The sequence below is a fragment of the Nyctereutes procyonoides genome, unplaced genomic scaffold, assembly GCF_905146905.1.
Source record: "Nyctereutes procyonoides isolate TBG_1078 unplaced genomic scaffold, NYPRO_anot_genome, whole genome shotgun sequence".
NCBI lineage: Eukaryota > Metazoa > Chordata > Mammalia > Carnivora > Canidae > Nyctereutes > Nyctereutes procyonoides.
Genome location: NW_026575025.1, coordinates 11,583,969 through 11,597,064, shown reverse-complemented (window position 1 = coordinate 11,597,064; position 13,096 = coordinate 11,583,969). Strand labels below are relative to the sequence as shown.

General features: G+C 54.3%; 1 long non-coding RNA gene across 1 annotated transcript; it reads right to left on the bottom strand.

Annotated features, from left to right (window-relative positions):
- Positions 1 to 10,218: 10,218 nt before the first annotated feature.
- On the bottom strand, positions 10,219 to 11,331 carry LOC129502859 (uncharacterized). Its single transcript, XR_008663061.1, has 2 exons — positions 10,702 to 11,331; positions 10,219 to 10,468 (listed from the first exon to the last, which is right to left on the bottom strand). It is a non-coding gene; the product is annotated as an uncharacterized LOC129502859 (long non-coding RNA).
- Between the last annotated feature and the right edge of the window lie 1,765 nt (positions 11,332 to 13,096).

Genomic DNA, 13,096 nt, shown 5'->3' with positions numbered 1-13,096 from the left:
GCGCCCTCTGCGGGGTGGAGCGCGCGCCCCGCCGTGCGGCCTTTATAGGCCCGGCCTCGCCGCAGCGGCGCGGGGCCGCGGGAGGGCAGCGGAGGCAGGAGCCTCCCCCGCGAACCCCGTGCCACGTCCTTCCCTCCCCCGCCTCCCATTGGCCGGCTCCAAATATCGCGAGCGCCGCTTGCTCCGCGTCCCGCCCCCGGCCGGGTGCCGGGGCAACCGCACCAGTTTTGGTCGGTCCTCGGCTGGGGCGGCTCGCGGAGGCGCTGCGGTTGGGAAGGCGCGAAGCGAGGCTCCCGCGCGAAGCGGTCCCGGAGCCTACGTGCCTCCCGGAGCCCTCGAGACGGCTCCCCGACCGCGCGCCCCGACCGCGCGCCCCGACTGCGCGCCCCAGCCGCGGTCGCCCCGCGAACGGTCGTCCTTGCCCCGCCGGCTCAGAACCCCGGGGCCTCGCCCCGCCAACTGCTCTCCCTCACCTCCTGATCCGCCTTCCTGCCCCTCTGCTTTACCTGCTTCGGGAGAGGGAGAGATAGGAACGAGGTAGTGGAGAGAGGAGGCCGAGGGAGTAGAGCGTCCCAGGCCGGGTGGTGACTGGGGAAAGAACTGGGCGGGAGAAGGCGGCCCCTGGGGAAATCTGGCGGTGCCGCAGGCGGCCGGACCCCTCAGGCCGGGTGCTGGGGACTGGGAGGTGGACGCGGCAGTGGGAGACACGTGACAGCTGACACGTGGGAAGAAAAGATGGTTCTCGAGGAGGCTGCGTCTGGGAGGGTGGGTGGGGGTACAAAGGAAGTGGAGGCCCTCTGGCCCCTTGAGTTTTGAGGAAGTGAAATCGGAAATTCCCCGTGTGGGGAGGGGGGGGAATGTGGGGCAACAATGAAATCTTGTGGGAACTTAGGGGAAATTAAAAAACCCAAATACTTCTGCTTTCCTCTCAGGGTCACTACTAGTTAACCTTTATGCTGACCTGTGCCCCCCCCCCCCTTACCAGGTCCTGGCTGTTCCATTAGGCTCATTCCCCCACCATCATTCCCAGCCACACTTAGACCCCCTTGGCTGTCCAGGCTGGTGAGAATCTTCAGTGGGTGATGTCAGAGCTTTGGGGACTGTGATTGTTATGTAACCAGTATCGGGACACCAAAGTGTAGGAGGGGGCGGGGAGCCTCGGAGTTAGATCTAAACTGCACTTAAGAACTTGAAGGCCTAGTGTCCAAACCTCTGGCTTCTGGGAAATGTGAGAGCCCAGAGGACCAGATGCCTATACTTGAAAAGAGAGCAGGCTGGCAGTCTAAGACGATGGAGGCGGGAACTCAAATCTGAGAACAAGGAGAGTTACTTGGGGAGCTGGGTCAAGTGGGAGCCAGAGAGGGCAAAATGGGAGGTTTCGATTGCCACTTCATGTAGGATGAGGCTCAGTTCTTTCTGAAGAAATAAAATGTTAAGTCAGTTGCCTTCCCCTCTTCCCTCTGCCTCCCTGATCATTGGAGAGCCCGGCCAGCTGGCACTCTTGTAAATCTCCAACTTACTGCTTTTATTTGGGATTTCATTAGCATTCTTTTCATCAATACCAGTATACCAGAAGCCGCAAGACTTTTCTTGGTGGACTCCTCAAAAGAACATATTGAGACTCCTAGGCAGGGCTGTCACCAGAGGCTGTGTGCCAGCTGATGATCAGGAGCCTTGGGTGGGCCCCAGTCCAGACTTCCTGGGCCAGCCTTAGAAGCCAAAGAACTTGCCTCCTCTGTGACACTTTGAGGGGTCCACCCCGGAGATGTAGTTTCTGCTGTTCCAGGGAAGGGCTTGGGGCTGAGGATCCTGAAAGAGGTGGTTGTTCAATGGCCTGAATGAGGCTTCAGGGAGCTCCCTCTCGGCAGCATTCACATTGACCCGCCTTCACATGGTCTTCACATCTCCCCAGAGTCCTCTGTGCTGGGAATAGCCAGCCCAATAAAATTGAAAACAAAATGTTCCTGGGTTATTTATACATGAAACTTCAGCCACTGTTTCTTCTATATGGCCACTTGACTTTCTCCAAGGAGCGCAAAGGACTGAAAGAAGGGATCTCTCTTTCTCTCATGAGGCTCAAGGGGACAGAAATTAGTTTTCCCAATTTCACGGAGTTGGCACTCAGGTCCTGGGGAGCTTCCTTATCTAGTAATTCCCAGATTGTAAAAGTGTCCTAATTTTCTTCTTGTTTTTGGAGCAGAGTAGATTGATTTCAGTGGGAGTTTTGTAAAACATGAATGAAGCATTTCACTTTTGGTTTCTCTGTTTCACTGTCTTTGCCCAGGGCACTGACAAAAGATTAAGAGTTCAAATGTTTTCCTTTATTGTGGAAATTATAACCATGCCCCACTCCCAGTGTTTCCTTCTTTCAGATTCAGAAACGCACACCTGCGCAACCTGGCCTTGTGCCACTAGGTCTCTACAGAGATTGCTCTCAGCAGAAAAGGGTCACCTGCTTTCTCTCAAGGCGGTCTGCTCAGTCCCATAATGGCCTGGTTTAGAGAAGGGTCTATGTACAAGGCCCCTAAAATCAACTTTAAAAAGAGGGGGGGGACCCTGGGTGGCTCAGCAGTTTAGTGCCTGCCTTCGGCCCAGGGCGTGATCCTGGAGTCCTAGGATCAAGTCCCGCACTGGGCTCCCTGCATGGAGCCTGCTTCTCCCTCTGCCTATGTCTCTACCTCTCTATGTCTTTCATGAATAAATAAATAGAATTTAAAAGAAGAAGAAAATAACTTCTGTTCAAATATGGCAGAAGAGTCAGGCTGGGCAAAACCAAAAACCCATAGGTTTGTCCCTGGGATGAGACTATAAAGAAAGTCTGTGCAGATGCAGCTTTTCTTGCAGTCAAGAGGAATAAATTTGGCCAACAGATGAGTTTTATCAAAGTAAAGAAAGGAGAACGTCTGTTCCTCAGTAGCCTGGGGTCTCCAGCACCAGCCACAAGGGGATCCTTGGCACCCCAAAGAAGCCTCTCTCCTTAAAAGGCACATGGCCACGGGGGAGGGTCCTGGCGACAGTTGCTGTGTTTCAGGGGCCTCAGAAGCTGTCCAGGATCAAGGATAGGCCCAGCTTGGAGGTGACAGAGTGTCAGGGCTGTTCAGGATCTCTGCTTTCAACTCTCAATGAGAAGAGCCCAAGGCACAGGGATGGTGAGTGCATTGCTTGGAGTCACTCAGGCTGAATAAGAAGCTGAGCCTTTGGAATCTTAACGTTGCCCTCTTCACGCTCAAATCCTGAAGTTGCAAGGTCGGGCCAGTGGCCACTCAGAGGGAGGGGTTTCCAGCACCTTCCCAGGTGCGGGCCCGGGGTGAACTCTACCCGTAAGCTCAGCAGCCTGGGAGCCCAGCCTGCATATTGACCAGGGTGCTGTGTGTACAGAACCTGAAAGTGCTTTGCAGAGCTGAGCCACAGAAGCCTCTTGAGTACTTGTGGTAGAAACTCTACCCACTGCAGGGCTTCCCAGCGCCCCGTCTTGCAGGGGCTGCCGAGGCAGGAGCTGCAGCTGAGCTCAGGATGCAGTGTTTACCCTCAGCTCCCTGGGGCGCTCAGGCACCACCCCTGTGCTGCCCTCCAGGTCTTTGCTGTGGTGGACACATCGGGTCTGGGAACCCAGTGGTCATTTATTATTTGGCACGTGAGAATTCTGCCCTCTGCGTGATACTGTCAGGAGTCCTATGGCAGGGTCTTGGGGTCTCCTTATTCTGTACTGGTGGAAATGGAGGGTGTGGGAGGACAAATGGCAGGAAGATGCTGAGATCAGCGGGGGACACAGGATGTGGATCCATTCGCCAGTCAACAGGCTCCCAGGGCTCGTGGCAAAGTTTGAGACAAGATGAGATTTGGGAGGTCTGGCCTCAGCAGCTGGAGAGTACACATAGGGGCTCCGAGATGGCTGCTGAGTGACCACTGGTCACTGTGGGAGTGCAGGCCGCTGCCCTCCTCACGTCCCCTCCAGGCAGGCATTTCTGCTCCAGCTGACTCTCTCTCATCATAGTCTTGAGCTCCTGTTCCCCTGTGGCTGGGGGCTGCCCTGGGCCACTCTGTGGGCCTCACAGGCTGGGGGCTGGGGAGCAATTCTGTGCTCAATAGTGTGTCACACTTGGCTACCGGGGCACAAGCCTGGCTCCTCTGGCTTCTGGCCCAGCCCCTCACACCCATACCTCAGTGTGGGGGTCAAACACTGTGCCCAACGCCACCCACCAGGCCCCTCCACTGGCCTACAGCTCCCTCCTTTCCCCACATCAGTATCCGCAAAAGTCCCACTGAGCTGGGGGGTCCATGCAGCTGCCCCAGGTGACCTACTCTGCCAAGAGTCAGCCTCTCACTTCCCTTCCAGCCCAGCTGGAACATTCCCCTGCCCTTTGTCTTCATTCTGTCCTAAGTACAGGCAGTGAAAATGAGTCATCTGAAAAGGGACTGGCAGCTGGGGAGATGAGAGGACCCAGGTCTGCCCAAGTTCCATGCTTGCTCCCAGAAATACATGTTGGGATTTCTCCAAGGGCAGGGATATGCAGCAGGACCCTCCTGAGAGCTGGCATTGAGCCTCCACTTCCTGCTCAGCTAGCCTGGCCTCTGGCTCCTTGGTTCTAAGAGCTTGCCCTGAAACACCCTAATCACCATTTAGTCCTCATGGTGGACAGAATTCTCAGCTGTATGCAGGATTCCCCACTCTGGTGCACATACCTGGAACAGGGCCTACGATTGTGACTACGATGGGTTTACTCTGGGATAGGTCATGTTCAATGGCACAGTTGACTTTGTTTGTGTATTTATTTTAAAGATTTTAGGGGATCCCTGGGTGGCTCAGCGGTTGAGTGCCTGCCTTTGGCCCAGGGTGTGATCCTGGAGACCTGGGATCGAGTCCCACATTGGGCTCTCTGCCTGTGTGTCTGCCTCTCTCTGTGTGTCTATCATGAATAAATAAATAAAACCTTTAAAAAATATATATTTTATTTATTTGAGATAAGGGGGGAGGGGCAGAGGGAGAGGGTGAAGCAGGCTCCCTGCTGAGCAGGGACACCCCCCCACCCCAACATGGGGCTTGATCCCAGGATCCTGGGATCATGACCTGAGCCAAAAGCAGATGCTTAACTGACTGAGCCACCCAGGTGCCCCCCATAGTTGACTTTCAATAGGAGATTCTCCCAATGATCTGATGTAATCAAATAAGCTCTTGAAAAGCAGAGATTTCTGCAGTTGGTGGCAGAGGAAGGAAGTCAGAAATTCAAAGCACAAGGAGAATTCGACATGCCATTATTGGCTTAAAGACAGAGGGGGTCCCATGGAAGGAATGTGGTGGGCTCTAGGAATCTAGAGTTGACGACCAGCAAGGAAGCCCAGTCCCTGCCAAGGGACAAGAATAAGGGTAGAGGGAGACTTCCTCCACCCCTGAACCTCCAGCTGAGAACTCAGCCAGGCTAACACAAGATTTCAGCATCCGAGACTCTGGACTTCAGACCTGCAGAACCATGAGCAGGTTGTTTAAAGCCACTAAGTTTGTGGTATTTTTTTGCACAGCCATGAAGGACTATTGTGGCAATGGATGTGTCTTTTGGTCAATTGATGATTTATTTGATGGGAAGCACCTGGACCTGGTGGCCATTGAACTGTTGATGAGAAGAAAAGGAAGGAAAACTAAAGTGATGGTGGAATCAATAACTGAAAAAGCAGATTGTAAGACTGAACTGAACACAGTGTGGCCCGGCTTGACACACACACACACACACACACACACACACACACACACACACACGAGGTTGTTCTTCTTCTTTTTTTTAAAATTTTACTTGAGAGAGAAACTAATGAGGGTACGAGGGTATAGGGGCAGAGGGAGAAGAAGCAGGCTCCCCACTAAGAAGGGAGCCCGATGTGGGGCTCAATCCTAGGACCCAGGGATCATGACCTGAGCTGAAGGCAGATGCTTAACCGACTGAGCCCAGGTGCCCCACACGCGAAATTCTTAACCAGAGGCAGTTTTGCTCCGCAGGAAACATCTGGCAGCATCTGGAGACATTCTTGGTGGTTCAACTTGGGGAGCATTGGTGGCATGTAGCAGGCCAGAGTCAGGGATTCTGCTTACCATTCCACAATGCACAGGACGGCCCCCAACAGAGACTTATCCAGCTCCAAAAGTTGATAGAAGTTTGAGACTCATCCACTCACACCCAGCCACTGTCAAGAGGCAATGCACCATAAGGGCCAAGTACAAGGACAGACTCGAGTCCTACCAACCATGTGATCTTCAGCAAGACTTAAGGTCTCTGGGGCAAGCTCTAAGGAAAGCACCTACCTCTCAGCTTAAATGAGTTAATGTACAGAGTGCATAGAATGACAGTCAGCTACCTTGAGTGATTACAGGCAATGTCTACAGAGCTATGCTTGCATCATAGAACCTGGGGCAATTTTTGTTTATTTTTATCTCTTGCCCAAATTTGATATAATGGACATATTTGATTTTAATTGGGGGGAGGAGGGAATAAGCTAAGGGACACACTACAAAACAACTGTCCTGTACTCTTCGAAAATGTCAAGATCTTTTTTTTTTCTTTTTTTTCAAAAATGTCAAGATCATGAAAAACGTAGCAAGGTTGTGCACAGTTTCAGACTTAAGAAGCCTGAAGGGACCTGGCGACCACATGTGAAGTGTGATCTCAGTTTATTGGGACAGCTGGTGACATTTGAAAGTGGATGGCAGGTACACCTGGGTGGCTCAGTCGGTTAAGCATCTGACTCTTGATTTTTGACTCAGGTTATGACCTCAGGGTCATGGGATCAAGTCCCACATCAGGCTCCAGGCTGGGCACAGAGTCCAATTGAGATTCTCTCTTTCCCTCTCCTTCTGCTCCTCCCTCTGCTCTCAAGTGTTGCACTCATTCTTTCTCTCAAATAAATAAATAAAATCTTAATTTTTTTAAGTGGGTAGCACGTTCAGTTTTATCACAGAATTGCTTCACTGTTGCCAGGCCTAAATTTGGTAACTGTATCGTGGTTGTGTAAGAGATGTCATTTTGGGGAGGGATACATGTTGAAATATTTAAGGGTGAAGGGTCATAACACATGTAACCTTCTCTCAAATGGTTCAGAAGAAATTCCTGAGCTGTGTGAGAAAGAGAAAGAGAAAGTAAATGTTGCAGAATGTTAACTATTGGTGAATCCAGGTGAAGGGTATGTGGGTGTTCCTCTTTTCTTGCAACTTTTCTGAAGATTTCAGGACTGTCAACAACAAAAGGCCTGTGACTAGGTGCTCCTCCTTCAGGCACCCTACAGCCTGGTCCCGTGTTATTTGCTGTCCCGTGCACCATCCAGCGGTGCCAAAGTCCATTTATAGTAAAACGATGGAGAAACCAACTGTTTTCATACAATGGAATGCCGCACAGCAGTGAATGAATGGGAACCAACGATGGCTCCAGCCACCTTATGCGGACAGCTGGACCCAGGGGCAGGGTTCCACTTGTCTGGTAAACACACAACGACAGCAACAACAAATGCAGGCAAAATGAACACATATTGTTTTAGGCTGTGTACACGGGTGGTGAACTGCAGGGAAGGGTGATGAAATGATTATCATTAAGAGTACCATTGAGCTGACCTGGGAAGAGGTCCCCTGGAAAGACCATGTGACGGGGCCCTGCAGCACTGAGATTTTCTTTGTTCAAGATTGATTGAGGGACACCCTGGGTGGCTCAGTGGTTTGGCCCCTGTTTTCGGCCCAGGGCATGATCCTGGAATGCCTGGATCAAGTCCTGCGCATCAGGCGCCCTGCATGGAGCCTGCTTCTCCCTCTGCCTGTGTCTCCGTCTCTCTCTGTGTGTGTGTGTGTCTCTCATGAGTAAATAAATAAAATGTTAAAAAAAAAAAAAAGATTGATTGAGAGACCCCTGGGTGGCTCAGCCGTTGAGTGTCTGCCTTTAGCTCAGGGCATGATCCTGGATTCCTGGAATGAAGTCCCACGTTGGGCTCCCTGCATGGAGCCTGCTTCTCCCTCTGCCTGTGTCTCTGCCTCTAATTTATTCATAAGAGACGCAGAGTGAGAGAGGCAGAGAGACACAGGCAGAGGGAGAAGGAGGCTCCCTGCGAGGAGGAGCCAGATGCAGGACTGGATCCCAGGACACTGGGATCATGACCTGAACCAAAGGCAGACACTCAACCACTGAGCCACCCAGGTGCCCCAAGATTTATTTATTTATTCAGAGAGAATGAGCAAGAGTGCACAGGGGGGTTGGGGCAGAGGAAGAGGGAGAAAAAGAATTTTAAGCAAATTCCATGCTGAGCAAGGAGTCCCCCAACCCCCCCTTGGTCCCAGGACCCCCAGATCCTAACCTGAGCTGAAATCAAGAGTCCGATGCCTAATTGACTGCCCCACCCGGGCGCCCCCAGAGATTTTCTTTCTTACTTTATAATTTACTTTATAATTTTTTTTTTAGATTTTATTTATTTATTCATGACAGACAGACAGAGACAGAGCCTCACCAGCCTGGGGCCTGCTCCCGGAAGGGCTGGGGAGGAGGATGGGGAGGACGCGCCCCACTCTGTTCGGGAGGCAGGGATGCGGCCCAGTGCGCCCCCTGGTGGTGGCCGCAGGGAGTGAGGTTGGCAGAAGAGCAGGCCCCCAGGCCCCCCACCCCTGCCCGCAGCCCCCAGCCCCATCTCCTTTCTGCGCTTTTCCCCGTTATTCACCTCAGCAAACGCTAAGTTCAGACTCCCCTCTAAGGGAGACTTCCCGCCTCAAAGCCGGTACTCTGACCCTTCCATCCCCTAGCCTTTCTCTGCTGTTGAACAGTGGATTTGCATATACTCTCAGGATGCCTGGTGGGCATCCTGTTGTTTCACAAATATGTGGCGCTGGAGATGGAGCCCACGGGCGGCAATTACTGCGGGCCTCCCGCCTGCCCCCTCCCCCGCCCCCCGTGGGTCAGCCCTTAAGCATGCATTTATTAAGACGCTACTACTCTGTGCCAGTCTGAGGCCACAGGAAACAAAAAGGCTGCGGCGGGGTGTTGCGGGGGGGGGGGGGGTGGGGTGGGGTGGTTCAGAGCTGGGCGGGAAATAGCTAGGCTCGGTGGCAGGTCACAGAGGGCAGCCCGGTGGCGCAGCGGTTTAGCACCGCCTGCAGCCCAGGGCCTGATCCTGGAGACCCGAGATCCAGATGGAGTCCCATGTTGGGCTCCCCGCAGGGGGCCTGCTTCTTCCTCTGCCTGTGTTTCTGCCTCTCTCTCTCTCTCTCTCTCTCTCTCTCTCTCTCTCTCTCTCTCTCTGTCTCTCATGAATAAATAAATAAAATCTTTTTTTTAAAAAATCTTAAAAAAAAAAAAAAGAGATAGGTCACAGAACATCCTGGGAGCCAGCGAGGGAGAGGATGGAACCCTCCTGTCCTGGAGGGCTCAGGAGAAAGGGAGCAGGACCTAGGCTAGGCAAGACATGCACAGGCCCAGGGCCTGTCCAAAAGCGGCTACCAGTCAGTGAAGAGAAAGGAGCCAGTCAGAGGCAGCTGGGTCTGCCTTGCTTGGGACCTGGGACCTGATCTGCTGGAGCTGGGGCTGGCAGAGGCTCTGCGGAGGCTAATGGAGGTGGACCCCCAAGGCAGGGGTGGCTGCCTGCCACCACCTTCCAGCCTAAGCCTGTACTCTGGGCCTGGGGCCTGACAACCCCTAAGAGGGTCAGAGTTCAACTCCTTGCCATTTGGCTGGTGTATCTTGAACACCTACCATGCAGGGGCGGTGGCAGGGGTGGGGGGGCTCAGGCAGGATGAGTGAATAGTGGACTTTTGCCCTCAAGGAGTCTCAGACCAGCACAAGGATAAGATAAGTGCAACAGAGCTCTCAACCCCGCAGAAATAAGATAAGGGGGTGGTGGGAGAGGCTCACAGAGCCCAAGGTGTGGGCTCCAGCAGTCATGAGAGGGACATCTGAGCTGGGCCTCCATAGGGATGGGGGCCCAGGGATCCGGAGCCGTTGGGGCAGCGTGAGCAAAGCAGCCACACTGGGATAAGTGACAGCGTCACCAAGAGCCAGAGAGGGTGGCCAGAGGCTTGTCAGCAGCATAGCCCATGGAGAGGGAAGGTTCAACGACTCTGTGACTTTAGCAAGATGCTCACCCTCTGAGTCTGTCTTCATCTCCTGCACAGGCTCATGACAGTTGCTTTGCAAGGTTGTCAAGTTAATTCCACGTGACCAATGTGTGCAAGTGCCCAGTGCACAGAGAGGACATAAGAACCGGATCTTGTTATTAAGCAATTCGAACTTTATTCTTAGGTCTGTGTTTCCAGGTTTGAAAAGTTTATCTTTTAGCAGCAGAAGCCTTCTTATTCCAATGAGGATGTCTCCAGAACTGCATCATATTAAAGCCAGGCAGGGGTGAAGCTGTGTGGGAAGCTGGAGCGGGGGCTAGGTCGGAGTCCTGCCCCCTAAGGTGCCTTCTCTGCTACCACCACAACTGCTAGCTGGGCTGGGGGAGCCTGCAGGGTTGGGGACTGGCGGAGAGAGAAAGAGAGAGAGAGACAGAGGAGAGTGGGAGGAGAGAAGGAAGAGAAAGGGGGTGAGTGGACGGGAGGCAGCTCTGGGTCCCTGTCCGGGGGTGGGGGGAGGACACAGACTGGGGCCCAGGGCCCTTGGCCCCCTCTTGGCCACACAGGACATTGGTGGTGCTTCCTTGGGGTACAAGATGAAGGCTTAGGATCTGTTCAGACATTTATTGAGCACGCACCTGGGCTCGGCGTGGGCTGGAAGCTGACCTCACAGGTGGTGGGGAGGGTGGAAACACCGGGGGAGTTCAGTCTTCTGGGGAAGCCCAGGGTGCTGGGGGTGCCCAGGTGGGCAGTAGGGATCAAGTGGGTGGGCTTCAGGAAGGCTTCCTGGAGGCAGCAAATGCTTGGGCAGATCTTGGAACAGTTAGTAAGGGTGAACCTGGCAAAAAAAAGCTAGAAGGGTGTTCCAAGCAGAGGGAACAGGATGGGTAAAGCACAGAGGCATGTCACACACAGTCCGTCTAGGTGGGGACCTAAAGCAGTGCAGGCTCACAGGAGGAAAGGTAGGAATGAAACAGGAGGGAGCTGGGCCTGAGTGCTGCACTGGGGTAGCAAGTCTTCACTGCCCTCTGGACACCCCAGCCCCGTCCCTTCCCCCACAGATCCTGGTGGCTGGCATTGAGGCGAACATACCTGTGACCTATGGAATTGGCAGCCAGAGGAGAGATGAGAGCACTGGCTGTCAATTCATAGGTCAGAGCCCTGTGCACTCGATCTCAGCAGCCTGCTGACAGCCCGCCACCCTTTGCCATCCTGGGCCCGGGAGCATGGCCATGGAGGTCCCTGCTGGTCTGCTGGGTGGCAGCTACCTCTCCTCCTCCGTGGGTACAGGTCCCCATCCCCGATAACAGCAGCCCCACTGGAACCAGTGGGCACTTCCACATGGAGTTGCTGTTACAGGGGGTAGGAACCAACTGGAGGCCTGGCCCTGCCTGCCTGGTATCTCCCCTTGGGCAGAAGTCTGGGAGGACCTCATGCCCATCCATCTGGGCTTCCTGGGTCCTAACACCTCGAGGTCCATGGTCTTTTTATTGAAGCTCCTTATCATCCAGGGCCCACACCCAGAGTCCCACACCAGCCCTTCTCTGGGTGAAGTCCGGGCTCAGCCCCAGCTCTGCTCATAAAGCCGGGAGTGGCTCCAATTTACAGCTCCTGGGCAGCCTTTGCCCACTGACACCCCCACACCCTCAGTCCCCAAGTTCCTTCTTTCCTCCTTTCTTTCCCAACCAGAGCTGGGCCCCAGGTTGGGCCACCACAGCCTCCACCCTCTGCCCTTTGCCCACCCTTCCTGCCGCAGACACAGGACAGAGGGACAGCAAGGGATGGCAGGGCATCGGTCGGCCTCCAGGGCAGGGACCCCCACCCCCCACTCCACTACTCAGATTCCCGAGGATGGCCCCAGATGAGGAGCTGGAGACATGACAGAGGCTGTGGAGGGGGGTACACAGAAAGTAGGAGAGTGAGGCAGAGAGGCCAGGAGAGCAGCAGATGTGGAACAAGAGAGGATTGGAAAGGAACAGAGCAAAGAGGGACAGAAAAAGCCATGGGGGGAGGGAGAACAGGAACCATGAAAAGATGCTGATACACAAACCTGCTGGCAGAGTGCTAAGAACAGGGCTGTCAGCAACCGCCATCTGGAGGAACACTTAGCACCTCTGTGGCCTGAGAGCCAGCAGGGGTCTGAGAGCTGAGTGACCTTGAGCACTTGGCTTAACCTCTCTGAGTGGCTGCTGCTTCCTCACATGCAAATATGGGCTTGTCCTGCACTCTGGCCTTGACTGGTGGGAAGCCACCCTCCCTTCAACCTTTGGTTCCCTTCCTGCTGTGGGGAGTGGAAGGGACTTCTGCTTCTGGTCCCTGAGCTGGCTCAGGACCCCCGAGGGAGCAGACTTTTCTCCTGCAAAGTGTGTTCTCACCTACCCTCCCATCCCACAGATAGGATCTGGCTCAAGAGGCTTCAGGGACAGGCTCCAATGCCAGTCCTACCCACCAAGGGGACACTTTAGAGAACCCATGCATCTGGAAAGGAAGGGGACCTAGGATTCTGAGCTTCGAGAGTAGACTTGGGCCATGCCTTCCTCTCCTGGCAGTGGAAATGCCCAGAGAGGCAAAGGAGGCTGCCCAAGGTCACAGAGCAGGGCCGTGAGGTTTGTTTCTGTCTGGCAGCTTCTCTGAAGTGGCCTCCTTCCTCTTGGGATGCAGTCAAGGCGGGATGGGAGGTCCCTGGGCAGGAGTCCTTTGCCCGGGAGGACAGGCCTGTGAATGAAGACACCAGAGCAGGTGACACCTCCCCCCTTCCAAAGCCCAGAAGGCCCTCCCAAAGACACCAGGCAAGGCCAAGCACCAAACTTGGTGGAGGCAGCGGTGGTGGCCCCCCAAGCAGGAGTCCCAGCTCCTTCATCTCACAGGTGGAAATGGAGGCCCCGGGCTGGAAGGGACTTGCTTGGGTTACCCAGCGGCTGCCTCGGCCCTTTCCTTTCCCTGTCAGAAGGGCTGGGGTCCCTGTTGCAGGTGGCCAGGCTCAGGAGAGCCCTGAGGCAGGGGGGCTGCGGGGGTCTGACTGTCTGGGCAGGT